We start from the raw sequence: 20,294 nt of genomic DNA on the forward strand, positions 1-20,294 counted from the left end.
AGAATTCAGTACATTTTTTGTATTTTTATGTATTTATTAATTTTTTAAAATATTTTTTTACAATTTTTTTACTTTTTAGATACATCTAACTAAGGTGTATCTAAAAAAGTAAAAAAAAAATGTTTAAAATTTAAAAAATATTAACTAAAAACAAAAGAATACGAAATCTAAAAAACTCAGTTTTCAAAAAACTTAATTCAGAAAACTCAAACCAAACACACTGAATAATTTTGATAATGAATATATGAAAGATAATATATAATGAAATCACAACATTAATATAAATTAGAACATGAATATTAATTTTAATGAATTAATAAATTAAAAAAGAAAATAAGGTGAAAAAGAAAATAAAATAAAATAAAATAAAAAAGAAAAAGAAAAAAATGTATTATAAATGAAATCATAAATTTTATATCTTATAAGGGCAAAAATGACAATTATACAGAAATAAGTTATTTTACAGCTTGTTTACCAAACACTACTTTGCTGCTTAAATCCATAATCCCACAGCTGCACCAAACAGGTTACCAGCTTATGTTCACAGTTGTAAGTTATAATCTGTTAAGTTATAATCTGTAATCACTTTCCTACAGCTCTATCAAACGGGACCATTGTAGTGTTCTTTCTATGATTGAAGTTCGTTTGGGAATGATTTTTAAATTTTTTTCTCTTTTATAATAAAAATATCATAGAGAGTCATGTGCGGCGAGTACGAGTGAAAATAATGAGAGGGGAGGAGTCAAATGATCTGATTAGGGTTAAAATTTGTGTGTATTGTGATTGGATTTAATCCAACGATCAAAGTGAGACGAGAGGACACCAATTATAAGAAAAAGTTCTAACACATTTATTTTTTGGCGTTCAAATAACAGAAAAAAAAGAGACTTTAGCCCTATTAGTTTTACAAAAATGCTTCATACCATTAATTTAACACCATTAAATAGACCACTAATGATGTAGCGAGATGTAAACCCCACATTGATGTGATAATTTAGCCTTTGTTTGTTTGTTTATTTTTTTTTCTTACACTGCCACATAATTAGTGTTACTTTTAATAATAATGTATTAATGGTCAGAATCAAAACTCACTAGTTTTATGATCAAGTTTCACATGTTTGTTATTATAACAGAATATATGTATGCGTAAACATGGACAATCCACCAACAGACAAAAGAAAAAAAGAAGGAAAAAAAAAAATGTTTGGTGAAGGCAATCTTTTTTTTATTAGAAAGTGTCTAACATCTTACCTAGTGTCTAAAATAAATAAATAAATCTTTACATCTATATCAAGGCAATCTTTTTTTTTTTTGAAGTCGTTAGTTATTTTCTTTTAATTTTTTTTTTTAGGAACAGGAAAACAGTTATATTAAAATAAAATAACAATATACAATATTAAAATAAAGATAATAAGATCTTAAAGAGGCAAATAAACAACCAAATAACAAACAACAAAAAAACAAATTTGCCAAAAAATTAGCTATGATCCAAGAAAAATAACCGATCTTTTTATAAACAATTATATTAAAATAAAATAAGCAACATACAATATTAATATAAAAACAATAAGATCTTAAAAGGTCAAATAAACAACCAAACAATAAACAACAAAATCAAATTCGCCAAAAAATTATCTATCATCCAGGAAAAATAACTGATATTCTCATAGATGTAGTTTAGAAAACAAGATTTGCATCAAACTAAGTAAGATTTGCATCAACATCCATTGTCGCCGTTGATATCATTGTTGTCACTACTGTCCAACTTCACCACTGCCGCCGTCGAATATCGGATGCTGCTAGAAGCTAGAGTTGAAGAGGAAAAACACCCACAATGATATGAGAGAAGGCTTAAAAGAAGAGGGAATCATTGTAGGTGTCGAAAATTTAAAAATTTATATCAAAATTGGGAGAGAAAAATTCAAAACTCCTATTTCAGGCATAAAAAACTCAAATCTACACTGTAGAAGTATAGATATATATTTTAGAACTATAAAGAAAGTCGTCTAAATTTCACTGAAATATCATTAGAAATCTCTTAGAGAGAGAAGCTCTCTCTCTCTCAACAATGAGTTTTAATTATTATTTTTGGCACAGCTAGCAATTGAAGAAAATTTCATATGTTTCTATTGTCTACAATGACAATTCTAATGCCCCGCCTAACATTGTAAGTCATATGAAGGTTTCTAATCCGAACCCCAAAGAGAAATAAGATGAAATGAGAACATAGATAAATAGGGAGATAGTGGTTCTATGATGACAAATATGTGGATAAATAATTTACACGTGAATAAATAAGTGGATCAATAGATGATACTTGAACAGACAAGTGACGTGAATAGATATGTGAACTGATAGGTAGATAATAAACAGATTAACATATAGGTAAGGATAATATGACATTTTAAATTATTTTATCATTTTGGCTCTAAAAGAATAAAATTTGGGATTATAATCCTAAAAAATTCAAAATTAAACTTATAATCCGAATAATTGTTAAATTTTTTTGTCATCCAACCATAGCATAAAAGTACTGAGAGTGCTCATTTCTACGGCCATGTCCTAATTTTTGTCATTCAAACTGGTGGAGCTTGTACTAGTATAAGAATCCAAAATAGTATAACTAACCAAACAGACCCCAAAGAAAACGCCAGTGGGCCGCAGCCGCAGCTTGTAATTAATTAATTATTCGATTAAATTAAAAAAAATTAAGATTTTACGTATTTTTTACTTTAATTTTTATTATTTTAATTTCGATAAATTAAATCCTAAAGTTTTATTCATGATTCAACTTGCCCCTCGCCGTCTATCTTCATTTGTATAAGGTAACGGAAAATCATTTCAAATTTAAAGTGAAAAACATTGAGACTTAAAGTGAAAATGTGTGAAATCTTGGAAATTTTTTTTTTTTGTAATTAATTATTTTTTAAAAAAATTAAAATCACTAAAAACAAAAAAATCAATCAAAAAAATTATTAAAGGAACTATTATCAAATTCCCCCTCAAAACAAGACTCTAAACGTGTGAAAATTTTTAAAATCGTTTTTTGAAAACATGACTTCGAGTTTCGATTGGTGTTTTGAGAATAAAGTTTAAAAAAATAATCTAAATTTAAAAGATAAATTCAAAATAACTCATATTTTTTATTAAAAAAATTATGGGTAAATTATAAATGCACTCCTGAGATTTACTTAAAGTACAAATTATCCTCTGTAGTTTGAAAAATTACAAATGTCCCCTCGTTAAAAATTTTTATTTAACAAAATTAACTAAAAAAAAGAAATTCATAATTGCTCTCCTATATAATAATAAAATTATCTAAATTATTAATTGAAACATATTTATAACATCATTAAAAATTGTTAATTGACTTAATAATTTATTAATAAAATGGGCGATTTGTTATGAAATTAGAAATTTCAGGGGATAGAATGTAATTTTCAGAACCACATAGAGCAATTTGTATTTTAATCAAATTTCAAAAGATGTATTTATAATTTATTCAAAAATTATTTTAAAATGACATGAATTTAATAATAACACGAACTTCATAACTCTTAAGAGCTAAGCAATGAGAAACTTCTACAAGTGGTTCACGTATCAACCTTACTTTATTGGTACTTTTGTTTGGTGTAATTTATTGTAAGTTAAAGGAAGCAGCGTGCCTCCAATCCTTAATCGGACTGGAAGATGTTGTTTGGCCCGTGGGAGCCCATTACGAATTCTGTTTTGATAATTTGAACCGTTAAATGTGTAGAACCTCTCAAGTACAATATGCTTGTAAAAAATCATGTTGATCGGATGTCAATAGCTATCTCATCTTATCAGTTTTTTGTCAACCATTAATTTGTTCACCGTCCATTTTTTTTCTCATACAAAACTGATTTGATCACATTGCTATAGATATCCGATCAACGTGATTTTTTACAAACATATAGTACTCGACGAGTTCTACAGATTACACAATTCAGATTATCAAAATGAGAATCGTAATGAGCTCCCACAGACTGAAAAACACCGTCCAATCCGATTAGAGACTGGAGGCAAACTGCTCCCTAAGTTAAAAGTTGATAACATAAGTCAAAAGTACCAATTCTCCACTTTCAAATATTGTGTTTGCTATAGTTAAAAGTTGATTATAAACAAGTCAGATAAATTGTACCAAACAACACAAAAAAATATTTTTTAAACTTATTTAAGTTATTTTTATCTTATAAGTTATAAACAAAAACTGCATCACATACACTAGCACATACTTTAAAAAAAGAGGGTTAATTACATTTCAGTAACCCTTCTTACATAATCATCAAAATTAGGGACAAAATCAAAATTTAATCATCAAATGACTCAAAATTTGAATAAAAAAATTTCACCACATATATAAGTAGAGATGTAATCGATTCAGTACGATCGGTATTTAGGTTAAAATTTTCACCGAACCACTAATGTCGGTTTTATTATTTTGAGTATCAATACAGACCGCTTCTCCTATCAAACCACATTGAACCGAACTAATTGAAACGGTTTGGTTATGTGCGGTTTAATTAGTTTAGGACCTTTCAAACTTTAGTCATTTTTAGTATAGCCACTAATCTATGTAAAATTATTGAATTAGTTATTTGTCCACTATTTGAAACATATCCAATACATCCATTTAATAAATAATTTTCAATTCTTACATTAAAAAAGATACAAACAAAAAATACTAAAAATAAATAGTAAGACTTTAAAAATAATAAGTTAGAATTAAAATTATATATAATAAAAATTTACTATCTTAGGTTACAGGGATGATAAGATTAATTAATAGAAGTTAATAATTTATTATATTTTTTAATATCATTATATTATTGGATTATGTACGGGGAAGAAATAATTCTCCTCGTATAATCCTGTTGACCAAGTCCACGCTCCTCCGTACGACGTCGCTTTGTCACCTGAAAACACAAACGTGAGCTAGCCGGCGGGTGTGTGCCGGAAACCTCTCCGATGCCTAAGTCAGAAAACTTGACAAATAGACAAAGCTCTAAGTTCTCAGAAAGATTATGTTCAATTACCTCCTCCAAGGTGATGTTTGTAGGCTTTTATAAGTTTCCCGTGGCACAATCCTAGTAGGACTTGTACTTCTCCATGCATAGTCCTCCTAGGATTCATTATCCTAAGGATAATGCTTATCCTTTTACACCCTCCCCACTGCTTAAACCAAGTGGGATGGTTTTCTTCATGGCCGAACTACCACATGGCCGAAATAACACGGGCTATGTTGAGCCACAGAGAAGGCCGAACTATCCTTAGCTCGGTCTTCTCCTTTAACTCATTACTTCGGCTGTCCCTGTTCAGCCTTGGTATGCTTAGATCAGACTTCCAAGTAACAAGTTTTGACCGACCTAACCAGATTGTGTCATGACCGGACTAACTCTGAAACCGGTCCTCCCAGAACATACTGCGACCGGACTAACTCTAAGACCGGACCTACTCCGAGTTGTCTCTGGATTGGAGTAGCCTTACTCTTCCTTGGGCCGAAGCTACTATCTCTTCTTGAGCCGGAATAAACTCACCTCCTTGGGCCGAAGTAACTTTGTCTCCCCAAGGCCGGAGTAACCTTGCCCTCTAGGCCAGAGTATTCAGTACGGCCTTTTTACGTAATCCTTCGCGTTTTGGGCCTTAATGCCCAACTCTCAGCTCGGCCCAATTTTTCCCAAAAATTACCCTCTCAATTGCCCCTTAATTCCATCTGTGCAACATGATTGGGATTACCAGCCTTTTGGCCGAGCTGGAGTTTGTTACGCTTTTTCAGCCGAGCTAAAAAACCCTTTTAGCCTTTCCAGCCGAACTAAGTTTACCTCGGGTAACACTATGTCCGGTCAAAAACGTCTCTTCAATCAAAGTGTCTGTAACGCTTCCTATTCCAGTGACACGTGGCAGGCTCTGATGGGCTAAGGACGGCTGTCACGCCGTCTTCGTGCTTTGAGATCTCGAGACGGTTCCCGCCCAAATTTTGGGCTCTCTAACAAAAGTGAACCCTAAGGCTAGGGTATCTTCACTTTTACCACCTTCATACTCCCCCTCTGTTTTTTTAGCTGCTCGAGTTCTTGAGCTTTAAGCTTACTGTGTTCGTGCTTCCGTTGCTGCCACTGCTTCGTCTTCAACTTCTTCTTCTCCAAACTGGTAAGTTCTGAGAAAACTTGTTGTCGTTGTTTTCTTCATTTCTGTTTTTTCTATCTGGGTGAAGCATGCTCGTGTATTCCTTGTTTTTGCTTCTGTACTTTCATGAAAAAATGAATAGAACTTGTATGTGTATGAACTGTTATGTAGAAAAACAAGCCTTAGATTCAAAATCACATTGCGACCGAACTATGATTCTGTTTGCTCCTAATACATAGACTTCTGTAGTCAATAGCCGAACTAGAATTTGTAGGAATGTCAGTAGTTTCCTCTGAACCACTCTAGCCAAGATAAGATTACCGAACAAGCATGCACATACCGAACTAGGTACTTCGGTCCCCAACCGAGCTAAGACCTTGGGGCCAAGCCGGCTTTCCTAGTTCTGAAACCGAACTCAGAAAGCCGCCCCTAGGGCTCAGCCGGAGTAACTTTCCTCACATCGCAACCGATTTAGGCCTTGGGACTAAACCAGCTTTCTTAGATTTTTGGACCGAACTCAGAAAGCTGCCCCTAGACGTTAAACCGGTCTAAACTGCTCGAAACCGAGCTAAGAAACCTTCTGATGAGCCGAGGTAGAACCAGCCCGCTAAACCGAAGTAGGATTTGTATATCTTGCTTATAATTTGTAGCGCGGACCAACGATCTGTGCTTAACCCCTTTGTTTTCTACTTTGCAGACTTAGGTTGCCCAGGCACTCCTGCGTGTGCTCAACCGAGCTACTGAGCCTAGTTTTTGTACCGAAATAATTTATTCATAAATTATACGACAATGGGTAAGTATAGATATTTAGTCGAAACCCCCGGTGGCCTGGCCGAATTTAGGCAAGATTACCAGATTCCTGATGATGTCCATCTGGCGCTGGCAAAAAAAGATGCTACCCCCTGGAACAATGAAGGCTTTGTGCCTTTTACCCTTCAATCCATAATAGAGACCGGACTACGGTTTCCTGTCCAACCGCTAATCTGCGAATTTCTTAGACAGACTAGGCTATGTCCCACCCAACTATCCACCAATACGTACCGTATTATCATGGGGATAGCCGCATTAAACCACCAAACCGGACTGAATCTTGGTCTAGCCGAGATCTTTCATCAATACTCTATCGGCTCAAAGAATGCTGGGTGGGTCTACTACCTTAGAATTCGCCGCCGCCGAGAGAAGATAATCAAGCACACTCCGGACAAAGATCTTAACGATGACGATTTCTTTTGGGTCTCTGGGAACTTTGAAGATTTTCAAGCTCAAATTCCTGGCCGACCTATAAATTGGAAAATGGGAGAGCCTGGTAATTTTACTTCGGTCTTCTGCTTTGTAAGTTATCTCGGTTGTTTAGTCTGTTAGCCGAACTAATCACTTCTCTTTTTTGCAGATTTTGCCCATCTCCATTCCCTGTACAGCTATCCTAACCTCGGAGTCTTGCGAGCCGCTTTTCGGGTTAAAGAAAGGGATTGGGCCAAGCTTCTAAATTTCGAACCGACCTACCGTTACAGCGGTCGACGAAAAGCAAAGGTGACTGACTTCCTTCTTGAAGAGGCACCGGAACCGGACCCAACTCTGCCTGAGATAAGACTTGTCCCTTTATCCGCAGAAGAAGAGATGGCGAAAAGGAGTAGAGTCAGGGCCCTTCTCACCGAAACAGCTAGGCCCGAAGTGGCGCCTTCCAGCCAACCGCAGCCTGCTGTTGTCGCCCTTCCTTCCCAACAGCCATCCTCTTCCCGCCGAACCAAACGTGCCCGAACTTCCGAACCCGAACGGGTTTTGATTGATGAAGAAACTCCTATTCAGCCGAGCTTACCACCGAGCCCCCAACCGGAGTCTTCCGACCGAACCATCGGCTGCTGGGCACCGAAATTAACCTTCAACGACCGAGACATTCTAGACACAGACTCGGTCGTTGCTGAGAAAGACCACCTGTTGGCCATCAACCTGGCCAAGAGCGTGTGCCTGCCCAAAGACATGGAACATCACCAAAAACAGTTAACCACCGAGCTGAAGTCCATCCGGTCTGCTACTAAGTCCATGATTCTGGTTAGTGACTTCGGTTGCTTTTCTGTTTATGTTTCTTTTTCTTTTTAACTCTTTCTTCGGTTAAAGGGAAGTTGTTTGCTTTGTCAGGCCATTCAAAAGAACCAAATCACCCACAGGAGAGTACTGGAGCTGAGGAAAGTGACAAGGCAAGCGGCGGCCGAGGCAGAGGCGAAATCGGCCGAACTAGAGTCGGCCAGAAAGGAAATGGCCGAACTCCGAGGTGAGGTCGGTCGTTTGACCGGAATGGTTAGTTCGGCCGAGGCCGAAAAACAAAAGACTGCCATTGTGCTGAAGGACAAGTACTTGCGTGAGCTGGTGAAGCTTGAAAGAAAGAAAGACGCCGAAATGAAGGAGAAGGCGAAGGAGGCTGAGAAACAAGGTTTCAAGAGGGCTGAGGATGCTTACGCCCAACAATGTGATGCTGCAAAGGAGCTGTTCTTCAAATGCGGCTGGAGGGCGGCAGTGGAGAAGCTCGGTCAAGATCAACAGACCGAGGTCTTCAACCCTCCAGATTATTTTATACCGAAGTCCCTGGCGGAGTACGCGGCCGCTCTGCAACAACAGTTTTTGGAAGGCTCTGACTCTGATGATGCCTCTGATGAAGATACTCCGGCCGAAAATGTGGACCAGCCAGTTCGGTCGGTGCCCACTGCTGAAGACCTAACTGTTGATCCTCCCAGTGGAACCGTAGCCGAAGTGGCTCACCCTAGTGTGAATGAGCTCCCTCCGGAGACCGGTCTTCAAGTTGATGCCGATGCGGTTTTCGACGCTGAAATTGATGAACTTTTCTCTTGACTTTTTTACTTTTTCTCCTTTGTAACCGAACTAAGCCCCCTTGTAATTGACTTCTTTTTGAATGAAAATTTTGCTTCTTTTATTCCGGTTATTGTGTGTATGCCTGCCTTTTGTAATGTCTTCTATTACTCCAAGTGTTATTTCGGTTTTTGGTTGGTTAAACTATACTTACCAGCCAACCACTCCTTAGCCGACATAATTACTTCGGCTGAGGAGTATTAAGTGTTGGTTTAATCCAGCCAACCACTCTTCAGCCTTACACTTACTTCGGCTGAGGAGTATTAAGTGTTGGTTTAATCCAGCCAACCACTCTTCAGCCTTACACTTACTTCGGCTGAAGAGAAACAGGAGTTGGTTTATTCCAGCCAACCACTCTTCAGCCTTACACTTACTTCGGCTGAAGAGTAATAAGAGTTGGTTTATTCCAGCCAATCACCCTTCAGCCTTACACTTACTTCGGCTGAAGAGTAACAAGTGTTGGTTTATTCCAGCCAACCACTCTTCAGCCATACACTTACTTCGGCTGAAGAGTAATAAGAGTTGGTTTATTCCAGCCAACCACCCTTCAGCCTTACACTTACTTCGGCTGAAGAGTAACAAGTGTTGGTTTATTCCAGCCAACCACTCTTCAGCCATACACTTACTTCGGCTGAAGAGTAACAAGTGTTGGTTTATTCCAGCCAACCACTCTTCAGCCTTGCACTTACTTCGGCTGAAGAGTAACAAGTGTTGGTTTATTCCAGCCAACCACTCTTCAGCCTCACACTTACTTCGGCTGAAGAGTAACAAGAGTTGGTTTATTCCAGCCAACCACTCTTCAGCTGTACACTTACTTCGGCTGAAGAGTAACAAGAGTTGGTTTATTCCAGCCAACCACTCTTCAGCCTCACACTTACTTCGGCTGAAGAGTAACAAGTGTTGGTTTATTCCAGCCAACCATTGAAGTTAGTTTTTCCAGCTAACTTGGAATAGAATGCTTGCAATAAACTTAGTCTCGAAAGCTAACTTTTACAAAGAATAATTTGTGCTAAAAAAGAATCTCATTTTATTGAAGGAAGAGAAAATTACATAATGTTCGAAAGAGAAAAGCTAAAAGTAAAATATCTTGAGATTGGCCGTATTCCATGGCCTAGGGATTGCCTTGCCATCCTTGTCTTCTAGGTGGTATGCCCCTTTGCCGGCTAACCCAACCACTTTATAAGGACCTTCCCAATTTGGGCCTAACTTGCCGTCTCCTGGGACCAAGGTGTTTCCCATTACTTTGCGCAATACCCAATCGCCAATTTTGAATTGTCTTGGATGAACCTTTTTGCTGTATTTTTTGATTAACTCTCGTTGGTATGCGGCGATGTGGACCAATGCTCTTTCTCTTCTTTCTTCTGCAAGGTTGAGTTCTAAGGCTATGGCTTCTCCATTTAAGTCTGGATCAAAATTTTCGCTTCGAATTGTGGGAAGGCCAACTTCTAGTGGGATCACTGCTTCCATGCCATAGGCTAAGGAAAATGGTGTTTCTCCAGTTGATCGCCGAGGTGTGGTGCGGTAAGCCCATAAAACATGAGGAAGTTCATCCGCCCACTTGCCTTTTGCTTTCTCTAGCCTTTTCTTTAGTCCATCCAAGACGACTTTATTTGATGCTTCAGCCTGCCCATTTGCTTGAGGATACGCCGGTGTGGAATTGTAGAACTCTATCTTGTATTCTTCACAAAAGCTTCTGAAGATTCTGCCGTCGAACTGAGTTCCATTGTCTGAGATCAGTGCTTTTGGTATGCCAAACCGAGTGATAATATTTTGCCAAACAAACTTCTTCACATCTTTTTCTTTGATTGACGCCAATGCTTCTGCTTCTACCCACTTTGTGAAGTAGTCTGTTGCTGCGAGAAAGAATTTTCTGCCTCCGGGTGCTGTTGGAAGTGGTCCTACTATGTCTAAGCCCCACATTGCGAAAGGCCATGGGCTAGTTAAAGGTAGGAGTTCTCTTGCTGGTTGATGTATTTGGTGTGCGAATTTCTGGCATTTTTCACACTTCTTCACGTATTTCTCTGAGTCTGCTTGCATATATGGCCACCAATATCCTTGTGAAATAGCCCTGTAGGCGAGCGACCTTCCCCCTTGATGACTTCCACATACCCCTTCATGTATTTCGAACAGGAATGCTTCTACTTTGCTGGGATGAACGCACTTGAGGTAAGGCCCAGAGAACGACTTCTTATATAATGCCAAAGATGGAGATAGCCAAAATCGTTGTGACTTCGCCCTTATTCTGTTGGCTTCTTTTTTCTCTTCAGGTAGGATGCCGTCTTTCAAGAACAGGATGATGGGATCCATCCAAGAAGGGCCTAATTCTGTGCAACATACTTCTTCTGCTTTGGGGTCTTCTATGCTTGGTCTTGGTAAGAAGTCGATGAGTAATGGATGAGGGATTGATGTATCTGCCATTGAGGCAAGGCCTGCGAGCTCGTCCGCTCGGCTGTTTTCCTCCCTGCCAATTTGTTCTATCCTTACCACATCAAACTTCTTGATCTCCGTTCTGACTAGCTCTTGGTACTTGGCCATTCTGTCATCCTTTGCTTCGTATTCGCCAGAAATTTGGTTTACCACTAGCAGTGAGTCACTGTATACCATTAGTTCGGTTGCTTTTATGAAGTGTGCCGACTTGAGTCCTGCGAGAAGCGCCTCATACTCTGCTTCGTTGTTGGATGCTGGGAAGCCAAGGTTGATTGCTTGCTCTATAACCAGGCCGTCTGGAGAGATGAGGACTATGCCAAGCCCTGCACCATGTCGGTTGGATGCTCCATCCACAAAGAGCTTCCACATCTCTCCAGCGAATAGTTTCCAGCAGGTGGAAGGGTCAGACGATGCCGTGGGGTCAAGGGTGGTGATTTCTTCAAAGTCCATATTGGCTGTCTGCCCTTCGTCCTCGGTTTGAACTGCTGGTGAGCCTTTGTTTGGCTCCTCCTTGTCGTCCTTAATGTAGTCTGCCTTTGTGCTTGATGGACTACCTTTCACTAGGGGTTGCGTTATTCCGGCGTCAACTTCGGTCCCTAGTTCGGTTGGACTACCTTCCACTAGGGGTTGCGCTATTCCGGCGTCAACTTCCGTCCCTAGTTCGGTTGTGTCAGTTAGGTCGACTGGGCAGATATGATGACTTCCAGGAGTAAATTCCGCGACGAAGTCCGCCAAAGATTGGGCTTTTATTGCTGTCTTGGGTTGGAATTTGATGTCGAATTGTCCCAACTCCACCGCCCACTTCAAAATTCGCCCACTAAAATTCGCCCTTTCAAACAGAGCTTTTAGTGGAAAGGCCGTAAGGACGACTATGGTGTGGGCATGAAAGTAGTGCGCCAATTTTCTGGATGCCATCATTAATGCTAATGCTAGTTTCTCCAATGGTAAGTACCTTGTTTCGGCTCCCAACAATGTCTTACTGACATAAAAGATGGGCAAGTGTTGTATTCCTTCTGCACGAACCAACACTGCGCTGACTGCGTGTTGAGAGACTGCTAGGTACAAAAAGAGTTCTTCACCAGGTACTGGAGTAACAAGTAGTGGTGGGGAAGACATGTATTCCTTCAAGCTTTCCAGAGCTCGGTCGCATTCTTCATCCCACTCAAACTTGGCCTTTAATGCTTGGAAGAAAGGTCGTAGTCTGTCCGACGATCTGCTTATGAACCGGTTGAGTGCAGCCGCCATACCAGTAAGATGCTGCACTTCTTTGACTGAGTTTGGTCTCTCCAACTCCTGGATCGCTTTGATCTGAGAGGGGTCGGCTTCTATACCTCGGTTGGTCACCAGGAAGCCCAAGAATTTGCCAGATCCAACTCCGAATGCGCATTTGGACGCATTGAGGCGTAGCTTGTGTTTCTTTAGGATCTGGAACATCTCGCCTAAGTCTTTCAGATGGTCATTCTTATCCTTGCTTTTGACCACCATGTCGTCGATGTACGCCTCCATTGTTCTGCCTAACAATGGTTCAAACATCTTGGTGACCATTCTTTGGAATGTCGCCCCTGCGTTCTTTAGGCCAAAGGGCATGACCTTGTAGCAATATAACCCCCTTGGTGTTGTGAAGGAAGTGACCTCTTGGTCTGGTTCGTGCATGGCGATCTGGTGGTAGCCTCTGTATGCATCCAAAAAGCTAAGTCGGTTATGTCCTGCTGTTAAGTCCACCAGTTGATCTATCCTTGGTAGAGGGAAGCTATCTTTTGGGCACGCTTTGTTGACTGTTTTGTAGTCGACGCAGACACGCCATTTACCATTCTTTTTTGGCACTACGACGGTGTTGGAGATCCATTTTGGGTAGTGCACTTCCCTTATCGCTCCTGCCTCCAACAGGTTGCCTACCTCTTCTGCCACTATTTCGGCGTGGTGGAGCGCCGATCTGCGTGTGCGTTGAATGACTGGTCTGGCGGATGGGTGGACATTGAGTTGGTGACTGATGAAGTTTGGATCAATGCCTGGCATGTCGTACGGTGTCCAGGCAAACACTTCGATATTAGAGGTCAAGAATTCTATGACCTCTAATCTCTCAGCGCTGGACAATGATGAGCCAAGCAAGAAGAACTTATCCGGGTTCTTCTCATCTATTTTTACCTCCACCAAGTCTTCCACCGCTTTCTGATCAGCCTCTTTGCCGACGTCCGCGAATAGTTCATTACTCTCTGGTTCTTCCACCGAATGAACGTATCCTTTGGCAGCTCGGCTTCCATTTGCTGTGGCGAAGCACTGTTTTGACATGATCTGATCGCCATAGACTTCTTCAATTATACCGGCGTCATTGGGGAACCGCATTACCTGATGGTATGATGACGCTACTGAACGCATGGCATGCAGCCATGTTCTGCCCAGGATGATGTTGTAGGTGGAGGGGACCTTCAATACCCAGAACTCCACCTGTTTTGATACACTTCCTGCTCTGACTGGAAGGATTATTTTGCCGACAGGCCATTCAGGCATGGAGTTGAATCCAATCAGGGGAGAAACTGCAGGTGCCAAGTCTTTGTCTTGCAGCTTTAGTTGTTTGAATGTGTCGTAATACATGATCTCACATGAACTACCCTGGTCAATCAGAATCCGCTTGACGTCAAAATCCTTGACTCGGAGAGTGACAACCAGGGCATCATTATGGGGGCAGTAAATTCGTTCTAAGTCCTTATCTGAAAAGGTCATGACGTTTGTTGCCTCTGTCCTCCCCTTCTTGATGGCAGGTTGGGCACTCAATATTTCCCTAAAGTGCTCAGCCTTCTTGATCGAACCTCTAAGCTCGCATACGCGCTCAGGTTCAAAAACTCCATGAATTACATTGATAATGCCTTGAGGTGGTGCATCGTTTGGCATTCCATTGAGATGGTCATTATGATCTTGGGGGGCCGGCTGTACTCCTCCTTCAATGTATTCATCCAAGTGGCCTGCTGCCACCAATTCTTCCAAGTGCTGTCTTAGTGGCGTACAATTCTCAGTTCGGTGCCCCTTTTCTTTGTGGAAGGTGCACCGTGATCTGTCGTCGTAATTCTTCTGACCTTCCCCTAGCTTGGCTGGCCACTTGACAAAAGGCTTGTCTTTGATTTCGCTCAGAATCCGATATATTGGTTTTTTGAACACCGTTGTTATGGCAGTGCGGATTCTCAACCATCTTTTGTCTGGGTCTTCTCCGTTATCTTGTCTGCCACGCCCGTTTTTGTTACTTCGGTCAACCGTGTTGACCTTGGCAGGGGTTTTCTTTTCTGGTGCTGCGGTCGTGCTTGATCTTGTTTTAGCACGCGCGCCATCCTCTTCTACCCTGATGTGCTGATGCACTCTTTCCATCAGGGCCTCCATGGTGAGGGGTGGTGTCATGGTGATCGAATCTCTTAGTCGATTTCCTACTGGTAGGCCTCTTTTATATTGCGCAATGGCCAGATTGGTGGGGCAGTCTCCAATCTGGTTGAATGTCTCCCAGTAGCGACTGTTGTAAGATCTGAGGGTTTCTTTCTCACCCATGTCGATGGAGAGTAACTGGTCTATCTCCACCGGTGTTTTAGTATTTGTCCGAAACCTTGTTACGAACGCTTCTGCCAATTGGGCCCAGGAGGCTATGCTGCCCTCTGGGAGCTTTTCGAACCAAGTTAAGCCTAAATCGCCCAGACTTGATGGGAAGAGTATGCACATTAGGGCCTCGTTTCGCCTGTACACAGCCATGACTTGGCGAAAGTGGCTCAGGTGAGAATACGGATCCGTCTTCCCTTCATATGTATTGAACTTTGGCTGAAGGAAGCCTGATGGTAGGGGAGCGTTTTCGATTGCTGGGACAAACGGCGAAGTCTGTAGTCTTGCCAATGCCTTGTCCGTTGGTTCGTAGGCCGGTCGCGGTATTGGCATTCCAACCTCGACGCTTCCGTGCGTCCGAGGAGCCAACCGTTGTAAGGCCGAAACTCGGTGTGGATTCCTTGCCCTGGCATCCTCCTTGCATCGTGCTTTTTCTTCTAGCACGGTTCGTAAGTCGGATGACCTGGGTAGCTCGGTTTGTCTGGATCTGGTTTGGTGTGAATGTGAAGGCCAATACGTGCTTCCTTCAGTGTATGAACTTTCGGATCTCGTCCTCTCAGACCTGGAGTGACGAGTTCTTGAAGATAAGGAGTGAGTGTCGCCTGTCCTGAGGCTTCTGCTCTCTCCTTGGGAGGGTGTAGTATTCCTACTACGACTTTCTGAGTGGCGAGGGGGCGTCTTGTGCTTGCGCCCCTCTCCCGTCGCCACATCTTTAGTCTTCATCTGGCGTTTTAAAGTCTCCATGTCCGCCGCCATCCTTCGAATTAGTTCATCTTGTTCCTTTACGCGATCTTCCAGGGCTTGAGGATCAATCCTCCTCCTTTGCCTGTCGGGGCTTTGAGAGTGACGAGGGCTGCCATTCCGCCTTCCCCTGCCACTCCTCCTGGAATTATGTTGTTGGGGCTCCAAGTCTGCCATGGGAGGGACGGCAGGTAATCCTTCACGCCTTGCGCCTCCTTCTGGAGTTAGTCCGTCGACGGCGGACTGCGGCAAGTCTTCAATGTGTGCCATTGAATGAGAAAAGGAGAAGCTTAGTCAAGAGGTTTTTGTTCTTGTCTGTTCTTCCCACAGACGGCGCCAATTGTACGGGGAAGAAATAATTCTCCTCGTATAATCCTGTTGACCAAGTCCACGCTCCTCCGTACGACGTCGCTTTGTCACCTGAAAACACAAACGTGAGCTAGCCGGCGGGTGTGTGCCGGAAACCTCTCCGATGCCTAAGTCAGAAAACTTGACAAATAGACAAAGCTCTAAGTTCTCAGAAAGATTATGTTCAATTACCTCCTCCAAGGTGATGTTTGTAGGCTTTTATAAGTTTCCCGTGGCACAATCCTAGTAGGACTTGTACTTCTCCATGCATAGTCCTCCTAGGATTCATTATCCTAAGGATAATGCTTATCCTTTTACACCCTCCCCACTGCTTAAACCAAGTGGGATGGTTTTCTTCATGGCCGAACTACCACATGGCCGAAATAACACGGGCTATGTTGAGCCACAGAGAAGGCCGAACTATCCTTAGCTCGGTCTTCTCCTTTAACTCATTACTTCGGCTGTCCCTGTTCAGCCTTGGTATGCTTAGATCAGACTTCCAAGTAACAAGTTTTGACCGACCTAACCAGATTGTGTCATGACCGGACTAACTCTGAAACCGGTCCTCCCAGAACATACTGCGACCGGACTAACTCTAAGACCGGACCTACTCCGAGTTGTCTCTAGATTGGAGTAGCCTTACTCTTCCTTGGGCCGAAGCTACTATCTCTTCTTGAGCCGGAATAAACTCACCTCCTTGGGCCGAAGTAACTTTGTCTCCCCAAGGCCGGAGTAACCTTGCCCTCTAGGCCAGAGTATTCAGTACGGCCTTTTTACGTAATCCTTCGCGTTTTGGGCCTTAATGCCCAACTCTCAGCTCGGCCCAATTTTTCCCAAAAATTACCCTCTCAGATTATATAAATTATATATACAATATATATTGAAGCAGTCGGTTTCGGTTTAATTCGGTGCACAAGGTGTTTAAACTGATACTGAACCGAAAATCGAAAAAAATTTAATTAAAAAATCGCACAGACTGATTATTGTTAAAAATAGACCAAATATGGCCAATTCGGTCCAGTTCAAACGGTTTGGTCGGTTTTGTTTTGTTTTTTCTTACATCCCTATATACAAGTACACATGTACATATAGAATAAGATATTTAAGTTATATATATGCACAAAAAAATTAAATATTAGTGTTAATTACAAAAAAATAAATAAATCATGATTTCACGCGTTTTTTTACTTTAAACCTTAGTGTTTTTCATGTTAAACCCCAAAATGATACTCCGTTACCTTATAAAGACAGAGATGAACAGATGGGGCACATTGAAACACGGATGAAATTTTAGAGTTTAATTTATCGAAATTGAAATATTGAGATTTAATGTAAAAAATATGTGAAATCTTGTGTTTTTTTTTTTGTTGTAATTAATCCTTAATTATTTTTGGAATAATATTGTGATAATCAAATTTAATTAACTTGTATGTAATGAGAAATGAAATGAAATTTATTGCATTAGGATGGCCAAAAAAGATCACATAACAAATTGCGATTTTAAATTTAAATATAATTTAAAAAGTCACAAATTTATGAAGGAATTTCAAATTAGGTATAACTTGAAAAATAATGATAAATTAATAATAAATTTTATTAATTATAATAATTAAAAAGGAAGTGCTTGGGTGTGTAAGGTGCATACCATAGTTATGTAAGTTCTCACATATATGCATAAATATCTTACAAAATCACGTAAATTCTCACAAATATACGCAAGCTGTGATTTCTTAAATTTTTATAAATTAACTTACGTATGTTTGTAAAAAGTTACGTAATTTTATAAGTCAATCTAGGTATATTTGTGAGAATCTATGCAAGTACATATTGTACGCTTAAGAATTACCCTAAAATTATAAATTTGTTCACTCATATATAATAATTTTTTTAACTTTCCACAAATGGATAGAATTTGTGATTTTAAATTTAAATATAATTAAAAAAAATTATAAATCTATGGAAGAATTTCAAATCAGGTATAACTTGAAAAATAATAATAAACTTTAATATATTCAAAATTATAATTTTTTTAACTCATGTAATAATTTTTTCAACTTTCCGCATATGTGTAAAAACTTTTCACCTATTGCAATTAATAGTCATAGACAATTAATTTTATATTAAATGAAATGATATACCACAGTTCTATTTGATGCCACATTTGCATCGATATGAAAAATTATTGGGTAAATTACACTAATATCTCCTGATATTTATATTTATTACAATTTATCTCTCACTTTTTACAAATTACATTTCTCTCCTTGAGGTTTAAAATTTTATTACAAATTCCCCCCTCAGCAATTTAATTTTTTTAAATAAATTTTGCTCTCATTGGGTAAATTAAATTGACATCCCTCACATTTTAGAAATTACAATCCCCTCCGTAAAGTTTAAAATAGTATTATCAATTGCCTCTCAGTTAGTATTAATTGAAAAAAAAAAAAATTTCATTGAAAAAAAAATTAATTAGAAAAAAAATTAATTGAAAAAAAATTTTGTCATTAAAATTTTAAAATTTATTTTCAAAAACCAACATAAACTCATTTTTTGAATTTACATTTTTTCTCTCAAATTTACAAACTGAGATAACAATTTATAAACCAAAAAAATTATCAAACAAGTTTTTATGACGATTTTTAAAATTTTTGTAAATATAAATTGAAAACTAAAAATGAAATGGTAGGCCTGTTTGGTAGCCATTTAGTTTTTAGTTTTCAGTTTATATTTACAAAAATTTTAAAAACAATCATAAAAACTTATTTGATGATTTTTTTAGTTTATAAATGGTTGTCTTAGTTTATAAATTTGAAGAAAAAAATGTAAACTCAAAAAATGAGGTTATGTTGGTTTTTAAACAAAAATTTAAAAATTTGACTAACAATTTTTTTTTTTCAATTACATTTTTTTCATTTAATTTTTTTTCATTTAATTTTTTTTTGATTAATTTTTTTCAAATAATTTTTTTTTGAATGATTTTTTTTCCAATTAATTTTTTCCAAATAATTTTTTTTTCAATTTTTTTTTTTCAAATAAATTTTTGTTTCAATTATAACGTGTATGATCTCATTATCATAAATAAAAAAAAATAAATATAAATATTTTAGGCCTGAACAAACATATTTTTTAGTTTATATTTTAAAAAAATTTCAAATATTTTGTTCAAACCAAACATGTTTCTAGTTTATGTTTTTCTAAAAATAAACAAAAATCAATTTATAAATTTTTTGTAAATATAAACAAAAAAAAGTAAACATTATCAAATGCTACCTTACCAAACAGGTCTCATAAGGTAAAATTGTCATAAAATTAACGAATAATTAAATAAGTTACCAACGTAAGAAATGACTTATCAAAATATTCTTAGGCTATGTATGGTTTGATTTTTAAAATTTTTTTAAAAATTAAAAATTAATTTGGTTAAGAAATAACAAATAAAAAATAATTATCATTTAAAGGTAAAAAATAATTATCATTTTAACTTTTGAGCAGGTTATATACATAAGTATGGCTGTTTCAATTTAATTTGTAAAAAATTATTTCTAACTACTCGAAAGATAAAAATTATATAAAAATGATAATTATTTTTTATTTTTTATTTCTTAACCAAATTATTTTTTATTTTTTTTTAAATTTTTTAAAAAGAAAACCATACATAGCCTAAGAATCTTTTGATAAGTCATTTCTTACATTTGTAACTTATTTAATTATTTATTAATTTTACCACATTTTTACTATCTGAAGCATGTGTGGTAATCATTTCGTTTTCAGTTTTCACTTTATATTTACAAAAATTAAAAAACTATCATAAAAACTTGTTTGATAATCTTTTTAGTTTATAAATAGTTGTCTCAGTTTGTAAATTTAAGAAAAAAATAAATAAATTCAAAAAATGAGTTTACGTTAGTTTTTAAATAGAAATTTAAAAATTTTACTAACAAAATTTTTTTCAATTAATTTTTTTTCCAACTAATACTAACCGAGGGGGCAATTGGTAATTCTACTTTAAACCTTAAGGAATGGATTGTAATTTCTAAAATATGAGGGGTGTCAATGTAATTCACCCAGTGAGGATAAAATTAGTATTTAAAAAAATTAAATTGTTAAGAGAGGAATCTATAATAAAACTTTAAACTTCAAGGAGGGGGATATAATTTTTAAAAAATAAGAAAAAAATTATAATAAATATAAATCTC

Source organism: Camellia sinensis, chromosome 14 (assembly GCF_055761805.1).
Source record: "Camellia sinensis isolate YWXY chromosome 14, ASM5576180v1, whole genome shotgun sequence".
Classification (NCBI taxonomy): Eukaryota; Viridiplantae; Streptophyta; class Magnoliopsida; order Ericales; family Theaceae; genus Camellia; species Camellia sinensis.